Source organism: Tympanuchus pallidicinctus, unplaced genomic scaffold (genome assembly GCF_026119805.1).
Source record: "Tympanuchus pallidicinctus isolate F22 unplaced genomic scaffold, pur_lepc_1.0 scaffold6, whole genome shotgun sequence".
NCBI classification, from domain to species: domain Eukaryota; kingdom Metazoa; phylum Chordata; class Aves; order Galliformes; family Phasianidae; genus Tympanuchus; species Tympanuchus pallidicinctus.
In genome coordinates this window covers 988,099-1,014,433 of record NW_026294780.1, presented here as the reverse complement: position 1 = coordinate 1,014,433, position 26,335 = coordinate 988,099, and the positions used below count along the sequence as shown (strand labels likewise).

The following is a 26,335-nucleotide window of genomic DNA, read 5'->3' as shown; positions in this document are numbered from 1 at the left end:
TACTGTTCTTGATCTTAGTCTTTGTTTTTTTCCCCTCTCCCTTGCATTGTCACTTCCCATTCTGGAATCACTTTTTTCCATGACCTCTGAGCTTTTACAGAATTTGTGATTTTCAATTAGGAAAGCAAACCAGAGCCATAACTGTTGTCTGGAACAAAAATCAGCCTTTGAAATTAACTTTCAATATTTTGATATTTGAAGGTTGTAACTGTAGTTGTCATAGCTTATTTATGTTTGCCATTTGGTGAGATAACAGGCCTGGATCTGTCTGACAATCTGCAGTATTGAAACACCAGTATTTCAAGTGGTCTCTGAAATGGGATTGTGATCCAGTGCAGCCTGATGCTAGCATTTAGTAGAACAGAATGTAGAACAGTTTTGCAAATGTAGTTACAAGCTATAAAAATCTTTTCATTTTTGAGAATGTGCTTAAGCTCAGAGTAATCACATGCAGCATTTTTTCCTGTTCTGTTTTCTTAAGAAATTGAATTTTTGTTACTTGCTGATCTCTAACACCAGCAGGATCTGGAGGGACGGGAGGGCATCGGATGGCGGGAGAAGCAAGGAAGGATGAGCAGACATTGGTCACCTTTGTCCCAGTGACAAATTGCACAAGTGTGAGTTTTAACCTATTGACTCAGGGTGGTGAAGCAGCATCTGTGCTTTTCCTGCCTTACTTGGGAGCAGCATATCCAGCTGGAGTCTGTTGCATTTCCTATGCCCTTTGCTGAATCCTTCTGCCAAGAATCTTGGTTTTGTTTGTCGCTCTCTCCAGTCCCTGTGCAGGCTGGTGCCCTTCCTGGCACACTGTCACCTCCCAGTTTCCTGGCTGGCTGCTGAGACTGGGTCAGACCACCCTGTCTTCTGTGACTGCTGGAGGCCATTTCCAGGGCTCTGCCCTTCTCTCCAGTGTTGTTGACTGTTTTAAAATTGCTTCCTGCTTTCAAAAGGAAATTTGTCTTTCAAATCGTTAGTGGTGTTTTTACGACATACAGGATCTCCTCTTAACCTCCCCCTGCCTTTTTCTTTTCTTTTTTTTTTTTTTTTTTTAATTCTACTTCTTCATAAACTTGGCTTTCATCAGTGTCTTTGAGCCACTCAGTAATTTCACTGTGTGCCCTTGCTTTGGTGTTGACTGCTGGACACGTGCTTCTCTGCTTGTTGCTTGCAAGCTTCTGCATGAAAATTCCCTTCCTAGTTTCTGAGTTCAACTTCAGTGAGTTTCATCAGTTTGGAGCAGTTGGTTACTGCTGGATGTGCTTTTGACAATGGCTCTGGGTGAGTCCTGCTCTTCTCGGGTTGCTGTGTCCCTGTTGGATCAGTGTGTTGGCTGTGTTGAAAGAAGGGGGTGCAGAACCTCCAATTTTTTGTTCACCGCTGATTGAGTAGATTTCTTCTAGTAATTACAAGCCAAGCTTGCTGTCATTTACATAATATAGTGGGCAGCATGGAGATGTGTGCTGTTTGAAAGCAGGCATTGAGGGTAACCATTTAACTGAGTGATGTGTGAAGAACACAGCATAGAGTAGGTGAGAGGACTAGAGTGGAAGTCAATCCTGACTTTATTATCCATACACTATGACTGTAGCAGAAATTGGGCAAACATAATTTTTTAAATACTCTTTTGGTAACTTCTGCTACCTAGGTAGGATGGGAAGATGCTCACGCTTCAGTGTTACTGCAATTTCTGATGCTTTGCTTGAAATAAATCTTGATCATTTGTATCAAGTGGCAGCAAAGATGGAAGACTGATGTAATTTCCAGTTGGGAAATTCCGAAATGTGTGGATTTGTTAGGGAGGACCAGCATAGTACAGAAAAAAGTTTTCTTTCGGTTGACTGGAATAGTGTCGCATAGTTCAGAGGGTGATTTCAGATCAGTTAATTGTTAGGGATTTCTGGCAAGACAGGTACTTTTTTCACAGATGTGCTTTTTGTGGACTGGTTTGATAAGCATTTTTATTGCAAAGGGCTAATTAAAACCAGTGCAGCATGACTGGCAGCACTAAGTGTGTTGCAACTTGGAAGGGGATGAGACAAAACTGCGTAAACGTGGGCAAACTTGCAGGGCCAGGGAGTTCAAAGTCAGTGTACAGCAAACATAGAGTCAAATCACTGGTTGTTCAGACTCCAACTGTGTGCAGCAGTGAGATGCGAGCATCTGAAAAACGAGACTTAGCACTTCTCTGCCCTTATCTGGTGTAGTGACGGGTCATAAATGTAAACTGACTGAACATTTTGCACATGAGGTAGCCCTTCACATCTGCAGTTGAGGAAAATTACTTCTGGGCTCTGATGAAATCTTGTTGGTTTTTCAACATGACTCCAATTCAAGCCTAAATTGTTGCTTTCCTATCCTGCTCTTTCTTCCATTACCTCATTGGCTGTGGTTTTGTCCTTGATAAAAATCTGGTGAACGCACCAGTGTGTTCTGAGGGCCAGCCTTAGGATCAGGCAATGTCTGCTGGGCTGTCTGCACACACAGGGCCTTTCACACTGATGTGCGTAGTTATACCAAGTTAATATGGTCCATTATGAATAAATTTCATAAGCATCTAGGTTAGCTTGCATCTAACTGTGTGGGTGGAGTACACATGGGAGACTTGAGGCTACCTGCAAGGCTCATGTGTTTGTCAGGAGGTGGTGCAGCTATTCACAGATCTATCTGTGTGCTCCCATGGTAAAATCAAATCCAGAACCCCAGAGACTGTTGTGAGCAGTGAGTGGTGGGATGTGAGTCAGTGCTAAAACCAAAGTGTTTGTGGAAATGCTGCCTAGTAAAGTTATCAAATACTTTGGGGGTCACCTGCTTAGTAGGGACTGCAACAACTGACAGTGCCTATGGGAGTGCTTTTGGCAGTTCTTTTAGCAGAGCATTTATGTTCCTGAAAACTTGATTATAGAGAAATTACAAAGCTAGATCATACTTTTCCCCTCTCATTTTGGCTCTTTAGTTTGACTGTCACAGTGTCCCAAAATTCACAGTGTGCAGTAGCTGAGCACATACATTCTTAGCATATAATTTTCTGGGTCTAGAACTCTTTTCTATTCACTCGGGTTTTTATTCTTGGGTGTCCTAACCAAAGCTGGTTGGCATCTTTGTACTGTGGCAGCCTACCGGGCAACCAGCAAAGTGGTATCTGAGGTTTAAAAAACAGAAGCATGTGTGGTGTCTTTATAGTATTCATACATTTGAAATATTTCAAGAAGTGGTTCAAAGAACCACTTTTTTTTGTGGTTCTTGCTTTTTCTTTACCTTAGAGAACACTTTTCTTCTTCCCAGTGTCTCAGTGCAGTGTTGCTGTGTGAGTATTTCTGGGGCATCAGGGGGAATGCTTACATCCAAACAAAATCTGTTTTCTTTGAAGGTTTTAATTGTGAACATTTGAGGCCATAAAATCCTTTTTGCTCAGTCACTCTTTAGCTTAAGTTGTTACATTCTGTGTAGAGTCAAAAACTCAGCATTCACTGCAAGGTTTTTTTTTTTTCTTCTGAATCTTGTAACACTACTACTGGATCTGCACCTATTTCAGTGGATGTCAGAAACGTCACTCCGCAGTCAGGAATGACTGTTTAAAGACTGAATTTGTAATACACTGTTAAATTTGTTTGCACACGAAGCTTCAGTGTATTCACTGTGTGTGACTTTTTCTTCAAAGGCAGATAGATGCAGGCAGCTGAAGGGCTGGTAGTGCTGACTATGCAGCTGGTGGGGCTGTCGTCTCTGAGCTGCAAGGCAGCATGGTGGCAGGGGCCCTGGACTGTGTCTTCCCCTATGTATGGGTCTTCCAGGTGTGGGCAGGACAAGGCAGCTTCCTCAAAGGGTCTAGCGGATCAAGAGCTCTTACCTCCACGGCCCAGGCTTTCCACCCTTCCTTTTGTTACTCTGGCCTTTATCTTCCGCCATAGCTCCCTCTGCTCCTCTGTTTTGTTTTTTCATTTGTTTGTTTTTTCCCCACTCTGTAACAGTCAAATGTCAGTCGTGCTCTGGTGCTTGGAAGGAAGGAAGGAGTAGCACTTTGTGCACGCAGATATTGTTCTCTATCCAGTGTGTGTCTCCTGGTGATTATACAGTGTGCCAAACAGGCTTTTTTTCTTCTTAAAGCTGAGGAATGAGGTTTATACAACTATTTAACAGGGTTTCTGGAGTTAGAAATGTTTGCAATCTTGAATTCCTGGTGATGGAATACAGTTTGGTTCAAGGTTAGAAACTGTGTGGGGTGCTTCTGCTCAGAGAGTGCAAGTGTGTATCTTGCTGCCTTTGGTGTGACTGCAGATAATGAGAGAGAGGGATTTGAAGCAATGGGTTTATCAAAGTGCTCTGGATTGAGAGGAGAAGTATTTCACATTTCTCCTTTCCATGTTATTTTTCACATCCTTTTTTCCTCATCAGCAATCTCCCATGTCAGATGAGTGTTCTGTTATAAGCTACTGGTAGATAACAGGAGAAATCTTCATTACATTTGATCATTAAAGGAAATGCGTGACTTTTTTGTCTTCAAGAATAGAGATTTTCCATAAGAAGCACAATAAATTTGGTGGTGTTGAAGGGCAAGAAGGTGGCTTAAGGGGGTCTGGTCTATCCTCTTCTTTCCCTCTAAGAAAAAGGAGACAGCTATGCAGCTTGATGTGGTACAGGTCAGTGAAAAAAACTACTTGTCTTGAGGAAGTTTGGTAATGAAAGGAAAATAAAAGCACACATCCTTCCCGGTGTGCAATGCCCTGAAGGCCAATATGTGAGCAGAAGCAGCTTTGGTGGGTAGGTGAAGGTGGACAGGCTGCTGGTCCACTCCACCAAGCACAAAGGCACTTTAAGGAATTGGCTATAGAAAGATTGCTCCTGTTGCTGCTTCTTAGCAAGGAGACAAAGTGCTTAGCTTGTATAACTGGAATGTGCAACAAATAACAATGTGCAACCTACATTTGCAAATGCTTTTTTTGCTAGGAGAGTGGGTGGTAATTTGTATGCAACATTTCTGAAAATGTGTATTGTGTATTAAACATATTGATTGCATGAGAAGGAATAAAACTGACTCTTCCAATGCAAACAAGGTACAGAATGATACATTTACCTTTGTTAAGATTACTCACTGTTTTGTGGCTTTGTTAGCAAGCATTTAAAAACTGTATTCCTTTTCTCAGTGCTGAAACCATGGGAAACATACAGTTTTAGCATGTTACAACACTGGAGGCAAGGCTTGCTTGTGCTCTGTGTTGTGCAGAGATAGATATATAGAGGTATGTGTGTATGTCTCGGTTGTTCCTCAGAATAGAGAGGAATGGATAAGTGCAACATTCACATCCCTCTTGCACAAAGAAGTTGTTAATGTGGAGTTATTCCCAAAGTTAAGAAGCTGCAAACAAGACCTTGGGTTCCCTGTGATTCATGACAACTGAGCTGTTGGGCCTTTGATTCTCTTGGTCTCTCCAGCCCATAGTTCCATAGGAATAATGAATATCCAGAGTGTGGAAACCAAGATATCCATCTTCTTTGTGGGAGAGCTTTTTTTGTTTGGTCTGTTTTGTTTTTTCCTCCCTGATATTTCTGCAGCTTCAGCCTTGAGACCTTGTTCTGTGAAGCTGCTGGGAGACTCATTGGATCCGACTAACAGTAAGGTGAGAAGGGCTGGTAGAGACATCTCATCGCCATTGTAAGGATAGAGCAGTGAATGCTACTGAGCTTACTCCAGAAAATGTTGCTGATAGTTTGATTTGTATCTCACAGTGGTGGAGGCCCAGACAAGATAAACGTGCTTAGTTAGTGCTATGGTTTGTGTTGCCTTGCAACACACCCTGTGCACCAGTCTGTAGTGGCATGGATGTGGGATGGTTTGGCTGAGGTAGGAGGAGAAAGCTTTCTGGCAAAAACACGTCTGAGTGAGACTGTTGGCTCAGAGGCTTAACATTGTAAACTCAGGGAAGTAATATGCTTCTTCAGAATGCAGAATTTACTTTCTTGAGATCAGGGTGTTGCCTTGAGCACATTGTGCCTGTTTAACATAGTGAGCTTTTTTTACACGGTATTATAAATGGTGGGCCTGGTCAAGCAAAAACTTGAAAGCAAAGAGATGTTAGCTCTTGACAGCTTCACCTGTTGGTTTGTTCTACTTAAAATCTACTGCCAATGCAATGAACTTCTCTGTTGCTATTTTAATCCCTGTGAAATTCCACAGAGAGTTTCCAGTGATCTTATTAATTACTTTATGAACAAGAAGGAAAGGGCCTATTCTGCCAATGTGTTTTTTTCTTTCGTTTTCTTTTTTCTTCTTTGTGTGAGAAATGCCATTGTTAAAAGAAGGCGAGTGATTTCAGATTTCAGCATGAAGGCTTAGAGCTGTTTAGGGAGCTTCTTAGACTTCAGTGTACCTGAGCTCAGAGTTGTGCTGGAACATTTGCTAGTGTTACTGGGAACAGGGATGGAGAACTGTGATGGGATGTTAGGTGTGGACAATATGGCATGCTAGCTGGTGCTATGTCACAGCTGGAGAGCAACCAGCTGAGCCTATCTTGCACTGGGAGCTAGTGGCAGAAGCAGGAATTTCACTGATGTCTAGAAAAGTTCAGTTTTACATATTTGTGTGTGAACATCAGAAGTTGTGGCTACAGAACATCAGGAAGCTGGAGACAATACAGTCAATAGTAAATGACAGGAAATACGCTTACTCTTTTTTGAAAAAGACTTCCAAGTAATAAGGAAATAGCAAAGTCAGACATTGCTCCATATTGTGCTGAAGACAGTACTGAGATGCAGCTCAGAATTATGAAGATGCAGGTCAAATTGTGAAAGTGTGCCATGTAACTACTTCTTCACTATTTCCTGTTGTGGTTTCTAATCCAGTCTTTATCCCAGCACCTCATCTGTTGACGGGTTGGGGTTTTTTGAGGAGAAGGTCCCAGAAGCCAGGCAGTGGTGGTGCCCTGAGTAGAGACAAGCTTCTTGTCTACCTTCCGTGTACTCCTTTGCTTTTATTTGTGCTGGATGCTGTCTACTGTTGTTCTGTGTAGTCAGGCTGTTTGGTTTTGCTCTGAATTTCCCTTAAAGATGGACTAACCTGTATAATTTGCAAATATTCCAATATTCATTCTGATTTCTTCTCAGTGCAGGTTCTTCAGCATCACATTGCTAGCTAAGTGGGTAAGAGAAGCTCAAGCTCTGTGTCCTCCAGCATGTTTTGTTTTTAGTAGTTCTGTTGTCCTCCAAGTCAATGTGCTGTTCTTTACAGTACAAGCTTCTATTTCTCATGTTTCTAAAACAAAGCTTGTACACATGACCTTGGATTCACCATTATGCCAAAAAAAGCAACCACATTGTTTAAAGTAACACTGCTCCTACAGCAAACAGATGATAATTATTGCAAGCTTTCCCAACAGATGGGCTTCATATGTTCTGCATCACACCTGCGTGCATTTTTTTACTTTAGAGAGTATTTCCATTTGAGTGTTTTCATCGTTGAACACTTATTTTAATGAATTCACCATGAGAAAAGTTGTTTTTTTTTTTTCCCTCAGGAAAATAACAATTTCCATAAAACACAAAAGGTACTAAAAACCCATCTAAATAATTTTAAGATACTTTTGCTCCATTTTAATATGTGAAAGGAAAACAGATTAATCTGAAATTCTAAAGTTTGCGCAGAAATGTTTTTTACTTTACTGCAGAGACTTGCCGTAATGAATTACAGGCAGCCTTTTAAAGCATAAAGGCGTGTGTGCTGATACAAAATGAGGTGGATTTTTCAAAACACAAACAACTCAGAAATTGTAAGTTATTCCACGCTCTACTTACAAGATAGCCAAACTGATATAAACCAATTTGTAGCATCATCTTCAGTTTCTATTTCAGCAGTTCTGCTTGAAGCCAGACCTTTTTTGTTAATACGGAGTTCTTCTGGTGCAAGGTAAAAATTGATGGTCTGCTATTTCTAACATTTTACAAAAACCTCCCCTCTGAATAGACTTCTCTAAATTAACCATTGCTTGTGCAATTATTTTCTACTTCTTACAAAGCCAAAGCTGAAAGAAGCAATTTAAAAGCTCAATTGCTACTTGGAATTTAATTTGCCTTTAACATGAAGAAATTCTCATTTCAAGATTGTTTGCAGCCATTTCTCTGGTCAATGTTAATGGGATTTTTGGGATGTGCACAGACTTCAGGATCTAATGCTTAGGGATTTAGAAATGAAGAGCTGTCGTGCAAGTGATTCCAGATGGTCGGATTCTTTTGTCAGACAGTATCCTGACTCTTCCCATGACACAAATTGTACCAAACATCTCACGATTGTAAGATGCCTCTCAAGTGGCATTTTGTGTAGCTGGGCTGCACTGAATTTATCTGATCCACATGTTTCACTGTGGAGAAGGGAGCTATGTGGTGTCAAGACAGCTAAGCTGATCCCGGGTTTAGATACCACAGAGCCCCAGCAGCATCCATGTCCTGTTAGTCTGCTGAGTCCAAGTCCTAGGCTTTAGGATGTAGCATTAATCCACTCACCACAACCAGTGCACCCAGGAACACGCAGCAAGTAAGCTGCTGCTTGTCACTTATGGACAAGGCAGATGTCACCTCTGTAGTGTGAGCTACAGAGCCAGGATGTGACTCAGAAAGCAGACTGGGCATACAGGACCAATGGATTCAACCCACAGCAGTCCTGATGGCAGCAGGCACCAGGCCTGTGTGTGACCAGCATCAGTGCTGTCAGCTGCTGTACATGAGGCCAAAATATTGTGCTTGGCTACTTTATTCCTCTTTTCCTCAATACATAAATCTAAGTTTAAATAAATACATTTGAAAACTACATGTAAATATAAAGTTAATTTCATTTCCAAGTCTTAACTGAATGCTAACAATCTATGCATAAATAAAGAAATAAATGCCCATCTGTGTTTGCTTTATCCGATACTACATTTGCATCTATGTGATTCAGAAATGGAGTCCTCAGGCTTTTCCTGTTACTCCAGCAGGGAGGGAGTCCTCTATCTGGAAGCTGGCTACCTGATGCTGCAGTGCTAGCAGAGGTGCTGCATGCACCAACTGCAGCAGTAGCTGTTGTCTGAACTTCGGAGGGTAGTATACCTCAGCAGCATACCACAGAGCTTTGGCCCTGCACGTTCAAGGCATCTTTTATTGAACCAACCACAACAAGTGGAGTGAGGACAGAAAAATAGGCCACGAGCAGTTTGTAAGTGTTTTCCAATTGCTCTCTTTATGCCCATTTGTTGTAGTATCTGAGGAATATTTCCCACCATCAGAAAAAAAAAAATTGGTCATTTTTTAAGACAGGCTCTATCTTCTCATGCATGGAATTGGTAACCACTGAGCTTCAATATAAACTTTTCTTTCCTGGGTAATAAAACTTCTCATTATCCTCTTGAGGTACTGACAGTCTTCATTTATTGCTTTCAGATCTCTCAGGGGACTGCAGAGCAGATAAAAAATGAGTACTTCAATTTTTACAAACTTTTAGTAGATGCTATGTTTTCATAACACAGAAAATATTACACATCTTGTCTTCCTGGCTGGAGAAATGAGCTTTTTCATACTGCAGTTTTAAGGGGATGAATTCATCTGAGAACTACCATTTGTCCTGGGAAAAAGATGAGAAAAGATAAACAAAATAAATAAACATTTGAAATGGAAATAGTGACTTAGTAGCTGCACGAAGCTGAAAGCAGAATCCAAGGGATTTCTTTGCACGTATCGTAGTTTGACATGTTAAATCAAGAGAAAGAACACACGGAATCTGCCCATTCTTTCCACTGACTGCTTACATGCTCAACTCCATTAAATAATGTTAACAACTCCCAGCCAACCAATAGACAATATATTGAAATGGTTAGTTCACCATATTGTTAAATCTAATCCTTTTCATTCCCATTACATTAAGATACTCAATTTGCTTTCAAGCTGAAGCTTTACACACTTGGGGGCTCTTGTGTTTGGTTTCATCCATACACACCCATCAATATCTGCCAAGATATCAATATCATAAAAATGAGGTTGCGATGCTCTGAGTTGAAGTTTTAGGAAAGGTTCCATCCCCTTTTGCAATGTTCACAGATCAGACAAGGGTTTCACCACTGGGGGAGGATGTGTGGCTTCTGTGAATCAGCAGAGCTGGCTGTGTACTTGGCCTCCTGCCATCACCAGGGATGTGCCTGCTGATATTGAGAGACTGCTGTTAGTGCACTGCTGGCACACGTTGGCACCAAGGTCCCTACAGCAGACCAGTGTGATGCAGAGCAGTTCTCAGGACCAACCTCACAGCAGCACGTTGGTATGAAGTCGCTCAGTCATTCTCTCTGGGATGCGCCCAGCAAATCCCTGGCTGAGCCATGCAAATAGGCCTTGGGCACATTTCCAGGCTGCGTCAGTGAGTTACAGTGCCTGCCTGGGAGCGGGGCATCAGTCAGTAGCTGCATGAGCTCCTGCTCTGCCGGGTGCAGAAAGGTACTTTGGCATGCCTTGGGAAGAGTAGGAGTTTGCAGCTTGCAGGATATCTGTAACTGTTAGGGCTGAACCTCAGACTAGTTTTTCACCTCTTAAAGCAAGCCAAAATGTTAAAAGTAAAAAACTCCCTCAGCCTTTTTGAGATGAATTTCTCTACCTTTTTTTTTTCTTCCCCCAACCCCCAGTAAACAACGTTTTTAGACAAAGTTAGAGGGGATTAACAGGCCTAACACTATTTCCTACTGATAAGGGACAAACATGATTAGAGAAAGCACCTTTCCAGAACACTATGTGTTCTTTATCAATACTGGCCACAGCGAGTTGTTAAAGCTGAAATATTCCTCTTCTGAAGTTTCTTGTGAGCTTTCTATTCTTTGCATATAGTCCCTATCCTCTTTGTTTCTTTCCTCCTTTGCTGTTTACTGCTGTTTTAGCTCTTAAAAAATCCTTTTGCTCTGAGTCAGATCAGCTCAATCTAAACAATACTGTCCTGTGAGTGCTTTTTTACTGCCTTGTGGCTAAGGTCTGCATCCCAGGTCCCATCCTGGACCTGGCCCCATGTTCCTGCCATGCACTCAGCTCTAGAGTCCCTCTCCCAACTTACCCTCATACTGAAGGGCTCCTTATTGCTTCTGCTTTGCTTTCCTTCTTACACACTGGCATGCCTAACTGAGCAGCTTGGGAGCTGGTTAAAAAGCGTGTTCAGTGTTTTGGGCTTCCTTTTGCAATAGATAAGTAAATAGATCTTTCCTAAACTCTGTGGCTCTAATCAGTAAAGCAAAGGTGGAAAAAAATCTTGGCCTAATGGAAACCACAAAGGTAAGATCATGCACTACGGGAGTAAGGACAGATGAAGCAAATGATACTCAGTTTCACAGCCAACTTGTTTTTGTGTTGCTTTTTTTTTCATTTTTTTCCCTTGTTAGTCAGTACTACCATCATTCAATAATCTCCTTTCGCAGAATAGGCCATATGGCAGTAATGCTAATCTGCTTTAATTGTATCCTTCCACTTTCTAGCCCTCTATGGCTTCATGGCCCCTGTGCTCAAGGCACTGAAGCAGAGCTCTCCTTGAACCTATTGTTTTTGCATAGTTGTTGTAACCCTTTGGGCAAGCTGTAATTCCCCTTTTTGTTTCACAAGACTGGAAGTCAATCAGCTGCACCCAGGAGATGTGGTACTTTGCTGGTGCTCTCAAATCTGCTTCAAGTCACTACTGGTCCTTCCAGGTGCATATTCAGCAGGCAGAATGTTATAAAACCACTTCCTAAGACTGATTTGAACAAATGCTGACATACAAGTAGCTCTGTGCTCCTGTGGCACAGCTTGTGTAGAGGAAAAATAAATGCTGGCATTAACCTGTCAGATCCAGCTAGTCCTGCTGACACCACAGTGCAGTAGTTCCTGCTCAGTTATTTGCTTTGTTCTCTAGTGCGTAGGATTCTTGGTGTATGCTGCGGCGTGAAAATAGGAGCTGTTATAAGACAGAAAAACCATAACAGCTCGTTCTGCCCCACTCTCATTACCATCCGGTGTTGCAGAGCTCCGGGCCTGCTCTGAGCCACAGACAAGGAGCGTTGTCAGGAACTCAGTTCTGCAGGTGCCTGCTCGCTGCTTTCCAACATAAACCATTCACACAACAACTCTGATCTTTTCTGTGACTGTGTGTCTCTCTGTGCAGGCCTGCTGCCAGCAGCACATGCATAGGTGGGCGAGAGTCTCTCTGCCTCTCCGCCTCCCGGCCTCTGCCATCATCTTGAGATGGCAGCCCTGCCTGGCTTGGCCTGTACACACCTTCAGACAGGTACCATAGGGAAATGTATCTCACAAACCAAAATGTGTTCCTCATGAGGACTGAGGCAGCTTTGTGAGAAGCTGTCTTCCTTTCAGTCACACAGTTTACCATGGATATGAGGTCAAGAACAGGAACACTGTCAAGAGAATTATGTGTGCATTCAGATCTGCTAACAGGAAGTAAAACCAGCAGCAGGCTGAGCTGACACATCACTGTAAGTGAGCCAAGTGAAAACCAAAACCAGATTAAAACACTCCTTTATTTTGAAGCCTTTGAATCCTAAGCTTTATCTACATTTTGTAGTTGAAGCAGGTAATACTTACCAGCAAGCATATCAGCTGTCTGCTTTAGCCTACGGTTGCCTTTAAGCCAGGGTTTAATCTCCTGACAGGTACTTTACCACACCACAGATTCTGTCCCTGATCTTCATAGGGTAGTGCACAAGCAGAATAATAATCACTCTGAAGACTTCTTTCTAAAAACACCATAGATACATCAGTTTGAAAATTAGTTAAGATGTGGCAATGGTAAATATGAAATGTTTTTTCTTAATAGTTGCACTTTATTTGTGGGGAAGTCATTTTAACAACATTTTGCAGAATGAAATAAAGTAGTTCTCTTAAGAAATGCTCTTTCCAAAACAGTTATGCTACCCAGTCTGTTTTAACTTGGTGGGAACAAAACAAATGAGAGATTTACTTGATCTAAACCCAGTGACTGCATCAACTGTAAAAGTGATGTTAGTCATGGTAAGGAATATAGCATCTATTGTACTGGATCACCTGGCAGCACAGATCTGATGCTGTCAGATGTGAAAACCTCAGTTTGTCCATAAACTTGGCAGTGTTTAGCTAATACCCCAGAAATCAGCCTGGGCCAGAAGGAAAACTTTCCACCTTTAGTTGGAAACATGAAGCAAGGTGAAGTTTATGGCATGTTGGGATCCAAACTGATATGTTTGCACAATCTGGGTAGAACAGTTTCTGCAGAAGTTCATAATGCCAAGAGGTCTGGAGGTTCTCAGATATACCATAGGTGCCCTTCAAATCTGAGAATGTGGAAAGGACACATCCTGAAAGAGTTTTCTTCTGTTGTTAGAATAGGAAGTGTTACTTGTTCCCTTACTTGGCTCTTTAATAGAAGTCAAGTACCAGGAAGAATGTTTGCAAATGCCTTCACAAAAATCAAGAACGCCTTTGCTAATCATCTGCACCAGAAATCATCTAGGTGAAAAATGTTTTCCTCTTCGTAATTACGTCATACGTAAAGAAACATACAAGGCTCCTGGGAGTATCTGCATACTTAAATGACACCTGAAGCTACACAGAACTGTGTTGAGCCGAGGCTGATATTTTGGAAGCTATATTATGTGCTGCATTCAAACATTTAAATTTTCTTGAACAGAAAACAGAATGTGCCAAAGCCAGACCCTCCCCTTAGCTTGTGTCTGAGCAGGTGAGCGGGCTTCTGAACTCCCCAGGAAGTTTGCTTTCCAGGAATGGATGATAATCTTTTCCATAACAACTCAGAGTCTCTTTTACACTGTGAATAGCATGACTTCCATTTTTTTCCTTGCTCACACTTAGATTCTTTTACTTAAATGTATCCCTAAAACATGGGGGATTACTGTAACATAATCAGATGAAGTATTTTCCTTACTTTCAATTATGTTTAGCCTTAGAATGATGTTATGTTACTGTGAAGGAAGGACTGGGTTTGTTTATAACTGAAATATGACTAAAGTCTAATAGTATTTCTGTGTTCATTTATCAGTGTTTAAATAACCACATCTTTTCCTATCTGTTATTTTTCTGGAATTTGAGCAGTAAAATGTTCTTCACTCTTAATTTTTAAGTTTATTTGTTCTATGTAGACTATATTCCTTTTATAAATTATGCCCTCTCTATTATGCTATATAAGTCCAAGCCAGTTTCCTTGAATCTCCTTTACAAAAGTATTTTAAACATTTCTCAGGACCTTTTTCTAGTCTTTGGTATTCTCAGATATGTAGAAGATATAAATCTATGCTACTTTCTATAGCCAAGGCTATTCTGCTTAACAGCTTAGTATACACAATCAGAAGAAGTTTGGACATTACACAAGTAGTCTGATATAAACAATTGACTCCAATAAATAAATTAAGTAGAAATATGAAAACAACAGTGTCATGTAAAGTGATTTAGTCTACACAGGAATCTAAGTGCAAAATGTCATCCTTTGGATGCCAAATATTGTATTAATATGGGATGAGAACAAGCCACTTACTCAAGCTAGCATCTCTATAGTCCCAACATTCTGCCATTCCAACGTCAGTATCAGAAAGAGCAATATAGGCAACTGAAAATCATTCACTTCATAAATTATTCAGAATATTTCAACTCTTCTCCTGTTGCTCCTCACAACCTGAGAAGATCCCAAGGTCCACCCCAGTCCACATCCCTCACCCAGGGATTCCATCCAACACTGACTCCCCTGACTTGGCAGGTTTTATCACCAACTTCCATGGCAGCTCTTATTTGATCCTTGATGAAGAAGACTCCTGCAGGACCGCTTGACCCATAGACACTCAAATGTAGCGCACCATAGGAACCACAATGGATCAGGAATTAGGACCTGCACTCCTCTGGGCACTAGAAAGCCTCTGGTTTGCCAGACACCTTTAGTCATTCTTTAAAGAATCACAGTATCACCAAAGTTGGAAAAGATCTTCAAGATTATTCAGTCCAACCACCCATCACCAATAGTTCTCAGTAAACCATGTCCCTCAACACAAAATCCAAACATTCCTTGAACACCTCCATGGCTGGTGGCTCCACCATCTCCGTTGGCAGTGCATTCCAGTGCCTGACCACTCTTTCAGAAAAGTAGTATTTCCTAACATCCAGCCTAAACCTCCCCTGGCACAGCCTGAAGCCATTCCCTCTAGTTCTATCACTAATTACACTTCACTACTCCATGCAAGGAAAATAAGTGTAATACATCTCACACAATTGATATTTGCTGTCTCTTATATATTCCTTCTTTTGTCTAGCAGTGTATCAAATTCAGTTACCATAACATAAATGATTGCAAACTATTTTGCTGGCTTGGGAATTTAAATATTTGCACCATTTTAAAGTCAAGTGGAAAAGCCATGCGTATAGATAAAAATATAATTTGAAGAGCTCTTCTCTCAAAAGTTCGTGGGTTTGACCAGGTCAGTTTATATCATCTCATCCAATTGTCTGCAACGAGAAGGGGCTTCAGATAAATATCAGGCTAAAGAGTGTAACTTACTTTTCTCTCTCAAGATCTATTCTCTTCTAGAAAAACAGGTAATAACAATAGGCCTTATAAGAAAATTGTTTTTCCTTACTTGGCAAAAATCTATTTTCCCCTCTGTATTTTCTTTTGTCTTGTAGCCAAGTTTTTTTATTCTTTCCCATGGTTCAAGCAGGATCCCCTGCTGCCTTCAGTTTAACCAGTCCATTAAATGGAGCCATATCAAAATGTTCCTGTAAATCTAGTTTAACCAGGGCATGTGCATCTCCCATTTTCCAGCTTGTCTCTAAATTTTTCAAAATTACACACACAAATGTAGTGACTAGAAGAACAGCTAAGAAGTTTTCTCTTTCTAAAAAATTAATTTTTCTTAATCTGAAAGATTAGGCACAGTTGAAGCCAGACATTTAAGCAGATACTAATATTTCAGCACGTTTTAATATGCTTTGCTGAGTAGGAACTGAGTTTAGCTTGTGCTTCTTTTCCAACAAAATGGAGAATTTCAAATATGGGCTGATTTGTTTTGCTTATTTTGGAGGCCTCTAGCATAAGAACCAAAGAATATAATGAGCCCAGCAGCGGAAAAGCCTTCCTGCTCTTTCTTTTTGAGGTGTATTACCTTTGATAGTTGTATTTGCAAATGGCAAAATAAACAAATTGCACTGCACATTCTTTAAATGAACCATTCCTACCTGGGATAAGCTGTTTAGTCAAGGGCACACTAATAACAGAAAGTAGAAGAGACAAGAAGGAACAAAGACATACTCATTTAGGACAAAATAAATATGCTGAGAAATGAATAACTCAAGGCTTGACAGCATATGGCATTTTCAATTCTCTATGTGCCACTGATAACAGCCTCAGTAATAGACAAGATTAAGAGTTGTTTTTGTTTTTTTTAATTTAGCATATAAAATCTCCTGGTATTTATGTACTAATCAGGTGGGAATATTTATAGTGTTAAAATAACAAAGCTTATATCTAAAATTGAACAAATGAAAATTAAAAAATCAGACTAATTGGGAAATAAATGTTTGGCTGTACTACAATTAATTTAAATATTAAATTATTAGATAAGTTTGATTGAAAAAAAAAATTACAGACCTATCAGATGTGCCTCTTGAGCAGCACGGATGTAAAATGGGACAGATGGTGGGTATGGTAGTTTCTCTACCTTAGAAATCCAAATCCACCTTTCTTCAAAATGGAGGAATTGATGCAGCCAGCAGCTACAGGACCAGGCTAAGATGAGCTTTCCTCTTGGCACTTAGCATTTCCCATGTATAATTAAGCACTGACCATTGCAGGCACAGATGCAGGCTGCACTTCCTGGGAGAATGCCCCAACCTGCAAAATCATTCCTGATCATTACTTTCACAGTAGCATTTATACTCAGCCAAACAACCTTCATAGAGGCCTGAAGGAAGCTCAGTGCATCACTGGATGTGGTGTGGTACTCTCAGCAATGGGAGAAAGTCCCTGATAACGAGGGAGTGGAAAAGCAAACGAACAAGAAACCTTTGTTTTTTCACTCCCACTTGCAGACTGGTTTTCCTAGCCTTCCTTATGACTTAATTAGGATGGACTGAGAGGGCAGAAGGGATGAGGAACATTTGCACTGTTTCTGAGCTGGTTTCCAAGTCACTCACAGCTTGGGTGCAAAAGAAAGGCTGTAGGGTGTGGTTTCACACTGCACTTCATTCACAGAGATCTGCTGGGATCCGTGAGTCCTTTCCCACAACATCAGCTACTCACCGCTCTTGGTCCTTGACTCACAAGCCCACCTCTGACCTCCACCTCATGCCAAATGGCCCGCTTTTTATAATCGTAACCAGGGCTACAACACCACAGATTGTCTGCCAGCAGCAATTTGTCTCAGTCTATTCCACCAATTTGGAAAGAGCAGAAGAAAATGTGAGAAGAGGTATAACTGCTCCCAGAACTCCACCCCTCCTTACATTCATTTTTCCAAAACCCATTAGTCAGATCCTCACTGTGAGGACAGCAAAGGCCATTCCTGATTATTGCGCATGAAGCCAAGACTGCCACTCCAAACTACCAAACTATTTTGCAAATACACGCCATGTGGGGAGCACTATTATGATCTTTACTGTTTCAGAAAGAATTTCTTCTCTGAGCACTCAGAAAAATTGCATTCTGTTCCAAAGTAGCTACATGCCAAGTTTCAAACTGAAGTTATTTTGGGGTTATCCAAGCAAGCAAGAAAAGAAAACACACATCCCCCAAATGCTTTGACTACAGAAATTTATGTTCAGGGTCAAAATATCTCAGGAGATGCCTAAAAAACTTTCGTGAATCATGAAAAAGTCACTTAAAAGCACATGGGTCAAATAAAGTATGAAAAATATCAAACTACAGGAAAAATTATATATCTGAACTTCAAAATCAGAGTTACACCATCATTTCTTTAACAAAAAGAATAAAAGTGGATTAAGTTAAGAAATGATTTCTTCAGTATGGATTTTTTCCGTATCAGTTTGTTTAGAAATAATTCAAAAGAACTCTTCTCATGTAAGAGGAAAAACTTTTAAGCACGCTCCAAGGAATGCATTCTGTATTACTCTAGGTATTTTAATTTGTGTTTTCCAAAGGTTACCCTGGTAGCCTTTTTGCACAGATATACCATAAATTGTATAGCCAAGATCCTGCAGTACCAGAGACAGCTTAACCTTTAAGGAATGCTGTACCACAGCTCTAGGTACTACACACCCACTGCTCAGCACCGACCACACGTTGGTGTGTGATTGGCACCATCTGGTCTGAAACTGGGACACAAGGAGGGTGCAATGCAGTGCTAACTCAGTTATGGCGATTAACTTCATGCATTTTGATACACTGGCTAAACACAGTTCTGTGAACAGCAAAGTATATGCAGCCGTGCCTTCCATTCTGATACAGGAATTTAAGAACAGGTTTCAAGATTGCTGAAAAAATGACCAATTTATTTGCAACTCCATTTTCATTTGACATACGTGTATTACCTGCAAGTTTTCAAATGGAATGTGTAAGAGTTGCAATCAAAAATTCTTTGACAGACTTTCATAAGCCAAAAATAAGATCACACATCCCATTATTTTTATGGTTTTGTTGCTCTCCTTTTGATATGTTTCAATAAAAAACATTAAAAATTAAAACATTTTGTTACTTGTATACATTAACTATGTTATATATTTTATGAGGGCTGCTCCGAAAGTAATGCTTCCTATTTTATGATACTTGCCCATGACAGAGGCAGATGTAGGTGGTATGGCAGTAGAGGTTGAACCATCTCACCAATATCCATTACATGTTGTTGCTGTGTGACAGAGGGGCTAAATGTCACAACGGCATCTGATATGTGAGACTGGACAGTGAGGTGGGCTGAAAACTGGCTGACTGGCAGAGCGCAGAGGGTCGTCGTTGGCAGTGCAGAGTCCGGTTGGAGGCCTGTAAGCAGCGGTGTTCCTCAGGGTCGGTGCTGGGTCCGGTCTTGTTCAACATCTTCATCAGTGACCTTGATGAGGGGATAGTGGCCACCCTCAGCAAGTTTGCTGATGATACCAAGTTGGGAGGATTGGCTGGCACACCTGAAGGCTGTGCTGCCATTCAGCGAGACCTGGATAGGCTGGAGAGCTGGGCAGTAAGAAACTGGATGAGGTTCAACAAAAGCAAGTGCAGAGTCTTGCATCTGGGGAGGAATAATTGCATGCACCAGTACAGGTTGGGGGATGAGCTGCTGGAGGGGAGCTCAGCGGAGAGGGACCTGGGTGTCCTGGTGGATGACAGGTTGGCCATGAGCCAGCAGTGTGCCCTTGTGGCCAAAAAGGCCAATGGCATTCTGGGGTGCATTAAAAAGAGCATGGCCAGCAGGTTGAGGGAGGTGATCCTCACCCTCTACTCTGCCCTGGTAAGGCCTCATCTGGAGTACTGCGTCCAGTTCTGGGCTCCCAGTACAAAACAGACAGGGATCTCTTTGAAGAGTCCAGTGGAGGGCCACAAAGATGGTGAAGGGCCTGGAGCATCTCTCCTATGAGGAAAGGCTGAGTGAACTGGGTCTGTTCAGTCTTGAGAAAAGAAGACTGAGAGGGGACCTGATTCGGGTCTATAAATATCTAAGGTGTGGGGGGCAGAATGGTGAGGCCGGACTCTTTTCAGTGGTGAGTGGAGACAGGACAAGGGGAAACGGCTGGAAATTGCAGCACAGGAAGTTCTGCACAAATGTGTGCAAGAACTTCTTTACAGTGAGGTGACGGAGCACTGGAACAGGCTGCCCAGGGAGGTGGTGGAGTCTCCTTCTCTGGAGATGTTCCAGACCTGCCTGGATGCCTACCTGTGCGACCTGCTGTAGGGAACCTGCTTTGGCAGGGGGGTTGGACTCGATGATCTCTGGAGGTCCCTTCCAACCCCTACAATTCTGTGATTCTGTGATTCCTGATTCTGTGTGATATGGCAGTGCAGATGAAGAAAAGAGTGGAAATGAATTCCTTCTTGCAGAAAAAAATGGATCTGTTGACAGCCACTGACACTCGCTGAATGTGTCTGGAGACCAAACAGTGGATGTAAACAAAGCCAGATGGTGGGTGGTGAATTTCAGCAGTGGCAACAGTAACAGTCACCTCTGCTGGTGCAGACCATTCTGAGCACGGCATGCAGGCCTTTATTCATTGCTGGTGAACATAATAGCTAATGGTGGTGAGTATGTTGAAAAAGAGTGTTTTGTAGCTGAGAATTTGCTCTGTGAAACAGAGTTGTGCTTTTTGTATCTGTTGTAGTTTCCATGAAAACAATTAGGAGGCATTACTTTCAGAGCAACCTTCAAAGATGTTGCCTTATAGACAATTCCCCTTCACTCAGTGCAGCCCAGGCAACCCAAAAGGTTGGACACTCATGCTGCAGCATATTTCAGTGGCGCTCTGCATCTTGGCTTTTGGCACCTTGCTGTGCCTGACTTCTTCGATGTACCAGAACAGAAGTAAAGGGAGAAGCAGAAAGTGGTGGTGACTACATGGAACTTACAGAATGAAACAACCATAAACACGGTTATCTACCAAAAAAGGGTTTTTTTTTTTAAAGTCTCTTGCCCCTCTCTACTTTGGAGAAAAATGACTGCGGAGAACTAGCTTAGCAAAAGAATGGATTTATGAAATGAAGGATTTTACTCTATCAGCATATAAACTGAAGATATGCGACATGTTGGCAGTCTTTGAGGATCGTAATTTCATAAGGAAAAGTGTAGTTTGCCAGCCCATACTTCACATCAACCTTATTGACTCTTTGGATAAGTGCACAAGATCAAATTTTAGTATTAGTTACTTCAATGACTTGCCAGTTTGTTCTTTTGCAGCTACATGAAGAGAAATATTGACCCAGTGCCTACGCTCCTCCCTGCCTGCCCTTTCTGACTCACCCCAAAATACTCTTTTTGAAATCCACCTGACTAAAAACCTTGTGCACCAAGAAGGGAAGCAGGTGTGGGGAGCTGAGGGCTACAAGACAAGACTAGAAACTGTAGCATGGGCAGGGTGGGAGATGCCTGCATGAAACTTACGGAGTCTTTCCTGAGCACTAATAGAAAGCGTCGGGGAGATGTTCTCAAGTTTCTTATTTGAAAAGCAGAGCAGGAATAAAAAAAGGCTTTTGTGAAAATGCAGATGCAAATTTTCTCATTGATTTTCTATGACAGGGATGGATATCAGCCCATTACTTCAGAAAACAAAATGTCATTTCAGCTCTTCTCACCCCACAAAAATAGGCAGTGTGGGGGGAAAAGACCTGAGAAAAATCAAGTGATAGCAGGTGACAAAAGAGGATGCAGTTGAAGAAAGCAAAGAATCAAAAATGTTAAATAAGAAATGAAGAAACAGAGAAGAGAGAGCTTTCTGGAGTTGCAGAGTTCATAGGAAAGAGCTGCCCTCCAAAAGCCAAGGATTTCATCTTAGTCTCTGCAGCTGGTTCAACTTGAGGGCTTGTCTGCATACTGCATCAAGGGACTGCCTCCTTGCAAGAATCTGCACCAAGGGAGTGACTTTGAAATGAAGAAGCAACCAAAAAACCCACCATTTTTTCTCTGATGTGAGCACTAGAATGCAGAAGGCTGAGTCCTAAGGCATGCCATGCCCTTCATGGGCATACCCAGGGCAACCTGCTCTGCCAGCTGGAGATATGCTTTGGTCCACACTCCTACCATGCTCCACGCATCCAGAAACCCATTGTCCAGATTTCAGGGAGCAGAGTCCTGCTTCGCTGTGTTGCTAGAAAGCTCTTCCCTACCTGGCTCTCCTGCTGGAACTGTTCCCTCCCCACTTGAACTGCACATGCCTTTGCACTCTGCCTGGCTCAGCACTTCTCCAGACACAAGGCAGCCATAGGAGCTGTGTTTTCTTTTTCCGCTCCAAGCTCCTGACTTTGGGGCAGCAGCTTTCTGCATTATTTATGATGTCTCAGTGTGAAGGCCAGTAATAATGGAGGCTTGGATTCCAAGAAAGCAATTCTTTTTTTCCAAACCAAAACATGCACAATACTAATACCCAGAAAGACAGCATTTGATATTATAGACAATTAATCTTTATGGTATTTGGTATGTATAAATACCTTACTTCTTCTTCCTCTGTAGTCTTAGTTCTCTATAGCAATTAATAGTGCAAGAAATCAGCTAAATGTTGCATACATTCCTTATTGTGGGTGGGGTTGCACATTTGTAAAGCCCCAATGAACAGCCATTGAATTACGTGTGATTATGAATATTTCATACTCTCTTTTTTCCCTTAAAATCTGTAACTTCATTGACCCCACTGTGGTCAAGTTTTTCTCAGAACACGTGTGCTCAGCTGACTGAAAAGCTTTGAGGTAGTGCATTTGTTACATTTGCTTTTCTGTGCTTTGTCAAACATCCTTTTTTTGCATGTTTTGAACCTGTTCTGAACAAAGAACTGTGACTTTGAAATACAGTCACCCTTTTACTTTTGGCAAGCAACAGCAGAACAATGGACAACAGGGAGAAAGCAGAACATAGGAAGTTTCATACTAATGCAAGGAGCTACTTTTTCACTGTCAGTGACAGAGCCATGGAACAGGCAGCCCAAAGAGGCTGTGGAGTCTCCCTGTGTAGAGATATTCATGACCCAGTGTGACCTGCTGCAGGGAACCTGCTTCAGCAGAGGTAGGACTACATTATCTCTAGAGTTCCCTTCCAATCCCTGTGGTTCTGCAAATCTGTGATTTTACAAGCCAGAAACCAAGGCAAAAAAATATTTATATAATGTGTGATTGGGATGTTCACCTGGAGTTTCTTCTTTTTCTTTTCTTTTTTTTTTTCTTTTTAAAGAATATTTCTCACTACATATTGTTTGCCCAAGCCCAGTTTTGGTACAGCTATAAGATCTCAATCCATTCTGATTCTTCAGATCAGTCTCCCTGCTGCACAGCTGACTATGTCCCACAGGACAGCTGACTATGGTGGAGGAGAAAAGAACCAGAAGCAGAACTTTCTTAAGCTGCTTTAAGGAATCCTGGTCTGGGACCTTCTAAAATTAAACAAGTCAATAATGTACAGCATGTTTTTTTGCCCAAAGGTCTCTCAGGCTATGTCTACAACACTAGAAAAAACATGGCCTGGAAAGAAGTGTAAGCACCAAGCTGCTAATTGCTCATTATGCTTAATTGTAAGCTTTGGCTCATGTCAACCAGCGCTGTCCCAGACAGTATCCAGATCAGGAGAAGGCACATGCTGAAGCCCATTTCAGAGGTATTACGAACCAAGCAAAGGCTACATCAGCCTCCCTCCTTTCCCTCTCTTTTGCCTAGTGTTCTCTCCTTTTGCAACCCTCACACTCCCCAAGGAGCATCATGCAACCGATGCTAGCTCTGTCCTAGAAGCAACCAACAGCTTTGCCTGAAACTTCTCAGTTAGAAACAGGTACCCAAACATGAACATTAGGAGGAACATCCCGAACAGCTACCAATCACCTCACCATTTGTAGGTTATAGAAGCCAAGCTCTATGTTTGCCAGAGACGCCTGTAGTGTCACATAAATTAGGTGGGATATTTGTGGGTATGGTGTTTTTTTAAGATCTCTCCATTTAATTATGTTGAAGCAGGAAGTACACTTCATTTAAGCAATGTCTCTCTTGAGCTGTTTCATGGGAAGAAACCTTCCTTCTTTTTCTCTGTTTAGGCTGAAGGTTTATGAAGCCAATGTAAACAGCAGAAATGAGCGTAAGTACCAGAGCTTAACTTGGGAGGTATGAAAAGAACAGGCCTTGCCTTAATAAAATGAAACAATTAGTTTGTAGAGATACTGGATAAATGTGTTTCTTTCTTCAAACATTTACCACTTGAGCTTTTTGAGGATTACATCAAAAAATGTAGGACAGTATTATGTTGGTGCTTAAGAGAATTTTTATTAACTTCAAGGAGAAGATGACTGACCTATTACTTCATTGAAACGCAGATATCATATCTTCCATGCATCACAATTCAGCAAGATTTATTTGCTTTCTAACATACAAAGCACACAACATGGCTTATTCAGATGACCACTGCTAAAAGAAAGTACAGGAAAAAAGTAACATAATCTTTAGGGATTTCAATCTAAGCATTACGATAAGAGAATCATGAAGACAACATGACCCTCGAAGTGTCAAAAAAATTCTGCTTGGCATTTCCTAGCCCGAAGGAATAGAGGAGGAATCTTAAAGAAAAACTCACAGAGGGGTTAAAAATATTGATTGGTTAAGTATATTGGAGTTGATATTCCACCAACATTTGCAAGAAGAGTACTAAAACTGAGGATGCTGGAATATCCTACAGCTATATCCTACAGTTTAAAATGATGTAGACCAACCTACTATTGCAAATTTACTACTAACTGTAAGCAAAGTATGTGTGTCTCTATCATTCCTTCTGGAAATTCACTTTTGCAATCTGTGTTCTACACATACAAGACTTTCATGATGTCATTAATAGTCAGCTTCAACAGCAGCATCTAAAAATTCTTTGATACCTGAACAAACACGCTTGAATATTTTATCCCCCTGGTGTGAGGGAGCAACCTGGCCTCCATGGCTGCAGCTCCCTGAATGCCCTGAGTCCACTGCCATGCTGTGTGATGGCAGCAAGACTGGGAGCTGCCTCCAGTACCATAGAATAAAAAGCACTGGTTGTGTTGTTAAAATAAAAACTGTGACCACAGGGCTGCCTGTATCTTCAGAGCTGCAGTATGTAAAGCAGCTGAAATGTTTCCTCATGAAACCCTTAGCCCTCATGATCCATTGGGTGCCCTTTGGCAGGGTGTCTTGACGGCAGGGTGTCTTATGGGTTTCCTCTCTCAGGCCGCTTTGTCTCCCAGAGGAGTTCTTAAATCATATTTTTTTCCTGCAAGCTATATAGTGTCCTGGGAACCTCACCAAAATATGCATTGGGTCAGCTCATCCCGTGGCTTGGAGATGTTAAGCAAGTACTGCTCTACTGGCAGTTCTCAGCAAGCTCAGCAATCATGTCCCTTTCCTCAGCTTTTTGGACCTTGACCCCAAAGAAGCTGAACCTGATGAAGCACCACAGCTGTTTATTTTCATATACATACACACGTAGATGTATACATATATATATATATATATATATATATATACACGTAGATGCATATGTATGTACACACTTCTAAAGGACTTGCTGGATGCAAGTGAGGAGCTCTATTTCAAGCTTTGCAAGACCTGATACGTCTTGTATTGGGCCTTCTGTTTATATGCTACACATGACAACTACAACTCCTCACAAATGTTGTACATGCAGTACGTATATACACGTGTACAACACCCATTTTCCAAGAGCTTTTTTTCTGTTGGTTTTGCACAGCCATTTGGCAATCAACCCTTCAGAGAAACTGCTACCTTTGAAAATTGATAAGTTGTATTTAATGTTCTGGTAGACCTAGGGCTTTTTTGCATAACACTATCACAGAGCCAATGTTTCTTCAATGTGCCCACCTCCGTGCTCTCAGAGCTCCCTCTGGATGGATTTTTGTTAAGTGCATCCCATGTCCAAACTTTTTAAAGTCTTCCAGTAGCACTGGAGAGTGATCTGGCAAAGTGGGGGACGTGCTGACAAGGGTTATGTGCAGCCAGGTGGATAAGGGAGATAAAAGCAGATGCTCCTTATCTCAAGAGGAAACATGACACAAAAAGAAAAGCAGCCTGAGTGGGGCTAAGGTGAATAAAGAGAGGCTGAGGTAAGATCAGTGAAAAGCAGTGTCTGGAAATATAGAGCAGTGAGGAGGAAGGAGACAACAGGACAAAACATAGGGCTGTTTTGGGCAGAAGTGGTTGAAGGATCGCCTAGTGTGACTACTGTCACTGGCATACCAGGTCAGAAGTCAGGATACAAACAGAAGTGTGTTGTTCAGTCTCCTCTGCTGTTGTTTCTTCTTTAAACAATGGTAACTCCTAGACAGCAGCTGTTGTTCCATAGCAGCACAAAACCTTTTAAAAAAAATAAAATAAAGGAACTTCGATAATACTTTCTGCAGTCAACATCACATCTACATTATAGAACAGGCTGCCTAGTGAGGGTGTGAATGTCCCCTTCCTAGAGGCACCCAAGGCCAGGCAGAATGGGGCTTTGAGAGACGGTCTAGAGAGAGGTCGCACCAGAGAAAGTTCAGGTTGGATATCAGGAAGAATTTCTTCTCAGAGAGAACAGGGAGGTGCTGCAAAGAAGGCCGCCCAGGGAGTCACTAGCCCTGAAGACGCCGAAACGGCCATCTTGACAGCGGAGGACGACTCCCGGCTTGACAACACAGCCTGGGCGCGCAGCGCAGCGCAGCCCCCTCCCTGCATCGT

The 26,335-nt window shown here is 41.8% G+C and overlaps 1 long non-coding RNA gene across 1 annotated transcript; it reads right to left on the bottom strand.

Annotated features, from left to right (window-relative positions):
• Positions 1-8,706: 8,706 nt before the first annotated feature.
• On the bottom strand, positions 8,707-26,308 carry LOC128071706 (uncharacterized). The gene is made up of 3 exons (XR_008201990.1): positions 26,144-26,308; positions 25,859-25,975; positions 8,707-9,583 (listed from the first exon to the last, which is right to left on the bottom strand). It is a non-coding gene; the product is annotated as an uncharacterized LOC128071706 (long non-coding RNA).
• Between the last annotated feature and the right edge of the window lie 27 nt (positions 26,309-26,335).